The 7,763-nt window shown below is 42.4% G+C and overlaps 1 non-coding gene across 1 annotated transcript; it reads right to left on the bottom strand.

Annotated features, from left to right (window-relative positions):
* Positions 1-2,102: 2,102 nt before the first annotated feature.
* LOC120362862 (U6 spliceosomal RNA) lies at positions 2,103-2,204 on the bottom strand. Its single transcript, XR_005578659.2, has one exon. It is a non-coding gene; the product is annotated as a U6 spliceosomal RNA (small nuclear RNA).
* Positions 2,205-7,763: the final 5,559 nt, after the last annotated feature.

The raw sequence follows: 7,763 nt of genomic DNA, 5'->3' as shown, positions 1-7,763 counted from the left end.
GTCACAAGAACAGCATGAGGGTAACTGCCCTGACCCACGGGGATTATGGGAACTACAATTCAAGATGAGATTTGGGTAGGAACACAGCCAAAGGGTATCACTCACATGGCACTGTAACTGCCTGTTTACTTGCCCTGACTTGATGGTAAATTCCTTGACGGTAAAGGCATTGTATGTCTTAGTCACAGTTGTCACCAGTTCCCAGCAATAGAAACAGGCACAGAGCTGGGCCTCTATATTGTTTGAGGGAATGAACTTCACGTGGATATGCAGGTGTGGGCTCAGAGGCATGAGGCATGTCTGCTGTACATAACAGCAATTCTACTTGCATGGAATGCTGCAAACTCACTAGAACTCATTTCTAATGGACTCACTTACTTGCATTCCAAATCAAAGTAGAAATGGCTTTTGCATTGTCCTCTGGACCACTGCTCCTTCCTGGAGACTTCGGAGCTGGTGGCACTCCGAAGCTTGGCTCACACCATGGAATAGCCAGATGCTGGCCAGGGACTGCCTCCACTGGCCCCTGGTTCATTGGTCTCTTTGGAAGCCAGAGGCTTTGGGGCAGACCTAAGTTCAGATGCCGGCATTGTGGAGACAGCAGTTCTTCTTTCTTCAGTTCTTCAGGAAATACCTGACCCCTGAGGAGAGAGCGGACATGATCATAGTGACCATGGAGGCCATGACCAACACCACCAGGCATGATATCTCTGCAGCTTCCAAGATGTTAAAGATGATCCTGAAGTACACAATTCCAGAGATTGGGAAGGTAGCGCTCTGGGGACCTAGTGGGTCAAGGTCAATTTAAGAATTCTTCCTTTCTGTTTTGTTTTGGGTCTTGTTCTATCTCCTACCAGTTTGGAGTTTAAAGAATGATCATGCTTCAACCCAGAGGAGAAAAGGTTGAACGGGGAGTTGTTTGTGATTGTGGAAAAGACTCTTCTGTGGGAAAGGGTGACCATCTGGCCTCCATCTCCACCAGGATGGGAAGAAGAATTGAGTCAATGCTATAGCAGACTACTAGGGGCTCCTAGGACCAGGCGAGACCTCAGTCATCCTTCCTGGGTCCAGACTGGGTCTAGTATTTGATATGTTAGGTCTATAGGTGCCTTCTTTATTCAGGAGGGAGGATTCAGGGGTGTATAAATATTATATTTGTACATATATATATATTATATATATATATATACACATCCATATATATATTTTATATATATATATATACACATCCATAAACTTATGAGACTCTAACGTAAGTAGAGATGAAATACAGAGACTCCTTTATGAGAGCTGGGACTGGTTCTCAGTAAAAAATGAAGACTGCATAGGGCTAAGCGAGTGGCTTACCAGTAATCCTAGCACTTTGGGAGGCTGAGGCAGGTGGATCACGAGGTCAGGAGTTCGAGATCAGCCTGGTCAACATGGTGAAACCCTGTCTCTACTAAAATACAAAAAATTAGCTGGGCATGGTGGCAGGCACCTGTAATCCCAGCTACTCAGGAGGCTGAGGCAGGAGAATCGCATGAACCCAGGAGGCTGAGATTGCAGTGAGCCGAGACTGCGCCATAGCACTCCAGCCTGGGTAACAGAGCAAGACTCCATCTCAAATAATAATAATAATAATAGTAGTAGTAGTAGTAGTAGTAGTAGTAGTAATAAAGTTAAGACAGCACAATTTAGCTGTCCTTTTTATTACACTGTTTTAAAAGATCGTATGGACTGATGGAGTCCCTCTCATTTTAATGGCCTAACCCACTTCTCTACCTCACTTATCTCTCCACAATAGGTTCTTTTTTTTTTTTAAGATGGGGTTTCACCATGTTGGTCAGGCTGGTCTTGAACTCCCAACTTCAGGTGATCCGCCCACCTTGGCCTCCAAAGTGCTTAGATTACAGACGTGAGCCACCATGCCCGGCCCACAACAGGTTCTATTAGCAGTTCAGGAATCTTACACTTTCTACTTCTCTGGCCTGGATTTCCATTTGATTGAATACCTCAGAGCAGACCACAGATAAGCTCCTAGAGTTGAAGGGGACCCCAAAAGTCAACGACTCTAACTCCCCACTTGACGCTTGTAATCTCTTTTGAATGTTTCAAATCTATTTTGTATGGAATGCTTCATGAATCTGCATGTCATCCTTGTGCAGGGGCCATGCTAATTTTCTCTGACTAAAAATCATCCAATTTTAGCATATGTGAAGCACGACAATGCTTGCAATCTCTTGGCGAGCACCCCAGACCAGACCACTGGACAGCCAGACGGTGCTGAAAGCAACCTTGAGGTGTTCACCACCTTAAACCTTAGCTTATTTGTATTTGTAAACTACTTGCTTTTTTTAATAAAAAAAAAATTTTAATTTACGAAAAGGATATATATTTATGGCATACAACATGATGTTTTGAAATATCTATACATTGTGGGATGGTTGAACCAAGCTAATTAACATACCCATTAATTCACATGCTCATTTTTTTGTAGTGAGAACATTGAACACCTACCATCTTGGCAATTTTCTTATATGATAGATCTGAACGTATTTCTCCTGTTAAAATGAAATTTTGTATATTTTGACCAATATCTCCCTAATCCTCCTAACCTCCAGCTCCTGATAATCACCATTCTACTCTCTGCTTCTATTAATTTGATTCTTTTAGATTCCACATCTAAGTAAGATCACCCAGTATGTGTCTTTCTATACCTGGCTTGTTTTGCTTTTCATTATGTCCTCGAGGTTCATGTATATTGTTACAAATGACAGGGTTTCCTTTTTTTTTATTTTTATTTTTATTTTTTATTTTGAGATGAAGTCTCGTTCTTGTCCTCCCGGCTGGAGTGCAATGGTGCAATCTCAGCTCACTGCAACCTCTACCTCCCGGGTTCAAGCGATTCTCCTGCCTCAGCCTCTTGAGTAACTGGGATTACAGGTTCCTGCCACCACGCCCAGCTAATTTTTGTATTTTTAGTAGAGACAAGGTTTCATCATGTTGGCCAGGATGATCTTGAACTCCTGACCTCAGGTGATCTGCCTGCCTCAGCCTCTCAAAGTGCTAAGATTACAGGCGTGAGCCACCGGGCCCAGCATCCTTCATTTTTAAGGGTGAATAGCATTCCATTGTGTATAAGCCACATTTTCTTTATCCACTCATCTGTTATTGGAAGCTTATGTCCTTTCCCTATCATGGCTATTACAAAAAATGCTGCAATGAACGGGGGAGTGCAGATATCTCTTCATTTTCTTTGGCTATATACCTATAAGTGGTATTGGTAGTTTTAGTTTTTCGAGTAACCTCCATAATGTTGGAAGTTTCCTTTTTTTTCCTTTGAGATGGAGTCTTGCTCTGTTGCCCAGGTTGGAGTGCAGTGGCTCAATCTCAGCTCACTGCAACCTCTGCCTACTGGGTTCAAGCGATTCTCCTGCCTCAGCCTCCTGAGTATCTGGGACGACACTCACGTGCCACCTTGCTTGGCTAATTTTTTGTATTTTTTTTTAGTAAAGATGGGATTTCACCATGTTAGACAGGATGGTCTCTATCTCTTGACCTAGTGATCCACCCACCTCTGCTTCCCAAAGTGCTGGGATACAGGTGTGAGCCACGCGCCCAGCAGGAATTTTCCACAATGGTTATGCTAATTTACATTCCATCAACAGTATGTAAGGGTGAACCACTTCCCTTATTTAAAAGTTCTTAACTTACAGAGCACTGAAATCCGCATCCCGGTAGTTTCTAGTCCCCGGCCCGAGTTTGCCTTCTGGGATTTTGCAGAATACAGTTAATATTCAAGTGTTCCTAATGCTAGGTGTTATATACTATGCTAGCTTCTTTGACATGTTCTTTTATTAAGTTCTTACAGCATATCTGTTGTAATTATTATTTTCTCTTTAGAAATGAGAAGGCCCAGTGCAGTGTCTCACAACTATAATCCCAGAACTTTGGGAGGCCCAGGCAGTAGGATCACTTGAGTTTGGGAGTTCAAGACCAGCCTGGGCAATAGAGAAAGACCTCATTTCTACTAAAAATCAAAATAATTAGTTGCACGTGGTGGTGTGCACTTGCAGACCCAGCTACTAGGGAGGCTGAGGTGAGAGGATTGCATGAACCCAGGAGATGGAGGCTTTGCAGGGAGCTGTAATTGTGCCACTACACTCCAGCTGGGGCAACAGAGCTAGACCCTGTCTCAAAAGAAAAACAAAATGAGAAAAGGCTCAAAGAGGTGACGAGCCTTAATTACTGAAGTTCTTGAGCAGTTATTATGTGACAGACACTGTTCCAACCAATTCAGATTCATTAACTCAGAACTGTTGATGTAAGTAAAAGTGTCCTCACGTTTTGCTGGAGGAAATAGAGCACAGAGAGGATGAAAGGCTTTCCCAAACTCGCTCAGTGAGTAAGTGGGGAAGTGAAATTTACATCCAGGGAGTGTGACTTCAGAGTTCATGGCCAGTAAACAGCAAGGACTGACTCTTCCCTTCCTCCATATAGTCTTGAGACCACTTGGAGGCAGCAATTCTGTGCCCTCTGTCTTCCTTTCTCTAAGTTACTCATCCTCAGATTCTTCCTTCATTCTTCATGACATGGTTTCCAGACATGGTTCTGGTCTCCCCTGACTGCTCTCTATTTTGTCCCCCTTAAAATATGGGGGCTGTTCTGTGGTGGGCAGGTCTGTATGAAGCTACCTTTTAAGTCCAAGGAAGCTGAAAGATCAAAGAAAGAGGCTGATGAATCCAGTTTCTGAGAAACATTTCATGCTGACTTAAAAGCAGAAGCCATGCCAGGTACAGTGGCTCACGCCTGTGATCCCAGCACTTTGGAAGGCCGAGGTGGATCACTTGAGGTCAGGAATTTGAGACCAGCCTGACCCACATGACGAAACCCTGTCTCTACTAAAAATACAAAAATTAGCCAGGTGTGGTGGCGGGCACCTGTAGTCCCAGCTACTCAGGAGGCGGAGGCAGGGTAATCACTTGAACCCGGGAGGTGGAGGTTGCAGTGAGCCGAGTGAGTTGAGATGGTGCCACTGCACTCCAGCTCCTTGGGCAACAGGGCAAGACTGTCTCAAAAAAAAAAAAAAAAGTCAATATGGTGGATTAGCATCCAATCTGGAGTTTCTTCAGGCCCCGCAGGGTCCAAGACAGTCCACAGTCCTGAGGGTGTGGCCTGACCAGGGCAAAGTGCAGTGGGACGGTGACTTCTTTGGTCTGGACATGCTATGTAAGCATTGTGTGCAGCCCTACAGGTGAAGTGGGTGCCTAGTTATGTGAATGCTGGTGAACTGATGCTGAGTGTCTGGAAAGAACCTCCTTTTCCCTCATTTCAGGTGCCGGAAATCATCCAGTACATTTACTACCACATGAATAGCATTACAGAAGCCATGGCCCTAAAGACCATTAGGAAGATCCTGTATCTGCTGTCCCAGTCCTATACTGATGAAGTTATCCTGACACTATTTAAGATAGAAGATCAGTCACAAAAGTAGGTGACTTTCAATTCCACACATACATGCCCCCAGGAGTTTATTCGCTTCTTTTTAACACATGTTCAGGCCGGGCGCAGTGGCTCATGTCTGTACTCCCAGCACTTTGGGAGGCCAAGGCGGGTGGATCACTTGAGGTCAGGAGCTCGAGACCAGCCTGGCCAACATGGTGAAACCCCATCTCTACTTAAAATACAAGAATAAGAGGAGCGTGGTGGTGAGCGCCTGTAGTCCCAGCTACTTGGGAGGCTGAGGCAGGAGAATCGCTTGAACCTGGGAAGCGGAGGTTGCAGTGAGTCGAGATGACACCACTGCACTCCAACCTGGGAGACAGAGTGAGACTGTCTCAAAAAAAAAAAAAAAAGTAGCTATTCTAACAAGTGTGGGGTAGCCTCTCATTGTGATTTTAATTTGCTTCTCCCTAATTCAATTGCAACTAACGATGATGGGCATCATTTCATGTCTTTCTTTGCTGTTTATATATCTTCCTTGTCAAGCATCCAAGTCTTTTACCCATTTCATGGTTGGGTTGTTTTCTTATTGGTGAGTTTTGAGAGGTCTTTATATATTCTGTACACAAGTCTTTTGCCAGATGTATGATTTTCATGTATATCTCCCATTTTGTGGATTGTCTTTTCATTCTCTTAAGCGTTCAAAAGTTTTTAATTTGATGAAATCCAACATTTTGTTTCTTATGGACCATATTTAGGGTCATAGGTATTTCTTTCCATGTTTTCTTCTAGAAGTTTTAGCTTTTGTGTTTTATATTCATGTTTATATTTCATTTATACTTAACTTTTTGGAAAGTGTGAGGAGTGGGTCAAGGTTCGGTTTGTTGCATGTAGAAGTCTAATTGTTCCAGCACCATTTGTTGCAGAGATGATCATTTCTCCACTGAATTGTCTTTGCATATTTACCAAATATCAATTGATGGCTGGGCATGGTGGCTCACACCTGTAATCCCAGCACTTTCGGAGGCCAAGGTGTGTGGATCCCTTGAGTTCAGGAGTTGGAAACCACTCTGGCCAAGATGGTGAAACTCCATGTCTACTAAAAATACAAAAATTAACTGGGCATGCTGGCTTGCAGCTATTATCCCAGCTACTTGGGAGGCCAAGCCATGAGAATCACTTGAACCAGGGAGGCGGAGCTTGCAGCCAGCCAAGATTGCACCATTGCACTCCAGCCTGGGTGGCAGAGTGAGACCCTGTCTCAAAAAAAAAAAAAAAAACAAAACCAACAACAAAATCAATTGACAATATTCGTGTGTCTCTAATTATGGGCTCTCTTCTGATCTATATATCAATTCTTTAATCAATATCATACTGTCTCTAATAGTGTAGTTTTATATTAAGCATTGGAATCAGGTAGGATGAGTTCTTCAATTTTATTACTTTTTCTTTTTTTTTTTTGAGACAGGGTCTCACTGTCACCCAGGCTGGAGTGCAGTGGTGCAATCATAGTTCACTGCAGCCTTGAACTTTTGGGCTGAAGCAGTCTTCTCACTTCCTCCTTTGTAGCTGGAACCATAGGCATGTGCTACGTCACCCAGCCTTTTTTTTTTTTTTTTTTTTTTTTTTTGTAGAAACAGGGTCTTGCCGTGTTGCATGACTCAAACTCCTGAGCTCAACTGATCCTCCTGCCTCAGCCTCCCAAAGTGCTGGGATTACAGGTGTAAACCATTGCACCTGGCCTATAACTCTTTCTCAAAATTGCTTTGGCTATTTTATTTTCTTTGCTTTTCCATATAAATTTTATAATTTATGTAGTTATTTCTTTTAAAATACTCTGCTGGTATTTCATTGGGATTATGTTGCATCTGCAGATAAGCATAAGGAGAATTGACATCTTTATAATATTGAGTTTCTGGTCCATGAACATGGCATATCTCCTTATTTATTTAGGTCTTTAATTTCTCTCATCAATCTTTTGTATTTTTCAGTACACAGATCTTGCAAATATTTTGTTAGTTTTATAGCTAAGTATTTTTTGTGCAATTGTAAATGGTACATAAATAATTTTTTAAAATTTTAATTATTACTGCTGTATAGAAATAACATAAATTTTTGTATATTGACCTTAACTGACCTTATATCCTGCAATAAGTAGGTTTCACTTATTAGTTCATAGATGTTTTTAATAGATTCCCTGGAATTTTCTACATAAACCATCATGTCATCCGTTAATAGTGGCCGTTTATAGTGTTTCCTTTTCTTCCAAATTTGTGTTTCTTTTTCTTGCTTTATCACACTGGCTAGGACTCCTAGTACAATGCTGAGTATGGGTGATG

This window comes from Saimiri boliviensis, chromosome 14, assembly GCF_048565385.1.
Source record: "Saimiri boliviensis isolate mSaiBol1 chromosome 14, mSaiBol1.pri, whole genome shotgun sequence".
Lineage (NCBI taxonomy): Eukaryota > Metazoa > Chordata > Mammalia > Primates > Cebidae > Saimiri > Saimiri boliviensis.
This window is presented reverse-complemented; position numbering and strand designations above follow the sequence as displayed.